At 44.9% G+C, this 2517-nt stretch overlaps 1 protein-coding gene across 2 annotated transcripts in view; it reads left to right on the top strand.

Annotated features, from left to right (window-relative positions):
• KCND3 (potassium voltage-gated channel, Shal-related subfamily, member 3) overlaps window positions 1-2517 on the top strand; it is a 107871-nt gene that overhangs the window by 58699 nt on the left and 46655 nt on the right. The window lies entirely within an intron of this gene.

Here is a 2517-nt window from a genome sequence, read left to right as displayed (position 1 = left end):
AATGAAAGGCAGTCAGCTGTTCCGAGATGCTAATAAGGTGGCACAATTAATCTCTTCACCTCTTACTTAACCCCTGCCGCATATATAAATTAAATTAGCAGCCATATATATATATACACACAGAGAGATATATGAAATACCCTCTGACTTAAACAGCTCTTCTAACGTGGGAATAAAAAGCAAGAGGTAAAACTGTTGAGGTTAAGCAAAAGACAACACAGGCAACATCATTCCTCCCATAACCCACCATGCCCAGGAACTATTCACATTAGGCGTCACACATGTGAAAACATTCTGAAATCTCTTGAAGCATCAAGTATTATTTGTTGCTAATTCTGGTTTGCAAACAACTGCCTGGCATTTCTGTTAAAATATGTCAGAGCTGTTAAACGCCTGTATAAATAATAAATGGGAAGGGCATGTTCTAAGACTAAGGTCTCTCTGCATCAAGACATAGACAGCGCTGTTTTATTAATAACCGTTTGAAAACCACAGTGAAGTGGGAAAATGGCTCCTCTGCCAGGATTTTAAATCCCTAGTTCACCACAAAACACAGTCCAGAGGGTAGCAGCCCTAGCTTTATCACGTGGACTCAATCAGAGCATTTAGATATGTCCATATAGATTCAGAGTCGTCGTTATCTCCGGTAGAACACTCTGCTTCAGTTCCACCTATATCTTGATTAACAGAGCCAGGAGCGATGGCAAATCCGATGCTGCTGGAGGTAGCAGAGCAGAAGGTTACCTGTAATCACTGTAATCAGCCAGAACACCTTCTAACGATGTGCCTTGCTAGGCAAGAAAAAATATCCTCTAGAACACACTACTACAGTTTTCTAAGCCCTTAAAACCAGAAAAAGGGAAAACAGTGTTTTGAAAAAGCTTCCCCATGCCTAGCTTTGCTCCTTTGCATAGTCTGTTTGTTCCCTGCATGATATTTGGGTAGTTCCATACCCCGACACCACCCTCACAGGCTCCCCTCCCTTAGAGGACATGTGGAAGCAGCGTCACAACTACTCCGAGAGCCACTACGCCTTGCGGGGGGGTATTTTTGCCACCTTGACTGCACCGTTGGCCTGAGCAGACATGCCTGAGCCCAGCAATATTCTACCAGCAGTTAAATACTTCAGAAATGGAAAAGGGTTCTGCCTCTAAAGCGTAAATTGTTCCATGGTATCTTTGGGACAGCTGGAAAAACCTTCCTCTGATTTCTATCCATGGTTAATTGTGCCACGATTATGGAAAATACGTCATGGATGTGCATATGCTGATCAGTTCAGTAGAAACAGTCTTGCGTATTTTCTAAAAAAATATTTCCAAACCCCTTTTGGTACATCAGGCAGTGACAGACGGAGCCCAATTTACATAAAATGACACAAGCATCGAGTTCTTTTCAAGTAAGCCAAAGACTCCAAAACAGCACTACACAATTCTTTCAGCCTCGAGATGTGCGTGTACTACAGTTGCAGAATCTCTGGCGGCGGATTATGATTCTTTCCACTTTTGCTCTTCAAAAATGCCTTGTCAGTACACAGTTAGCACACAACTCTTGCAGAAGGCTTTGAAGAACAATCAAGTTTTTTAAAACAAGAACTAGAGCGGAATCAGTTAAAAAACTCTGGCCCAGCCCCAGAACAACTGTCTTGCTGCTCAGCAGACCATCGTTTGAATTGCGAGTGTTCAGTCTTATTTAGTAAAAATAATCTATTCTTCTTTGTTAATTAGAGAGCACACATTGGAGAGCCACCTGCGGGGCTGCACAGGGTCCCGGATCCTGCACGGTGTGCAGCACCTACCAGACAGCAGCAGCAGCTCTGAAGGCTGGGGTCTGCTGCCGGAAGGCAGAGCTGTGCTGCTGAGGTCCGCTGGAAGGTTATCGCCACAGGGTCAGGGAGCTTTCCTCCTCCAGCACCATGTTCCTGCATCACTTTGCTATCCCAGTCTGAGCCCTGGTTGTCTCCAAGGAGCTCTGGAGGAAATAGTTTGCATGTGCTACAAATAGAACCCCCAGCCCGCTGGGTGCTGAGGGCAGCCTCTCCTCTGACCTCCACAGCTGCTAAGCCCAGCTCACCAGCCAGGGAGACTGTGGATGTGCTCATCATTTAACGCTGGCTTCACCTTGCTGGATGATTCAAAGCATCTTCCAGCACAGCTAACAGCAGCCCATGGCTGCACGGTGAAGGGCTTCTTGAGGAACCAACTGCCTGGTGGGGTCAGTGAGCAAAGCAGCTTCCTACGAGCTTTTGTCACCTCCAAGGCTTGCATGATAAACACATCGAACAGTGCACATTTGCTTTGCATCTCAGCCAAACAGATGGCTTGGGAGCTCTGAGGGGATAAAGAATTAAGCTAAGGTGAACCTTGGGGGAGAATTCAAGGGAACTTGATCGTACAGTATTAACTTTTACCTATTTCTCCCTTTTTATTTGGCAAATACTTATGAACAAACTCCACATTTAATGAGGAAGAAAGCACTGATGAAAGGATATATTTTTTAGCATCTTTAATCTGAATTCCT

The sequence above is a fragment of the Buceros rhinoceros genome, unplaced genomic scaffold, assembly GCF_000710305.1.
Source record: "Buceros rhinoceros silvestris isolate BGI_N320 unplaced genomic scaffold, ASM71030v1 scaffold19895, whole genome shotgun sequence".
NCBI classification, from domain to species: domain Eukaryota; kingdom Metazoa; phylum Chordata; class Aves; order Bucerotiformes; family Bucerotidae; genus Buceros; species Buceros rhinoceros.
Note: the sequence above shows the minus strand (reverse complement) of the source record. Positions and strands in the feature narration are given on the sequence as shown.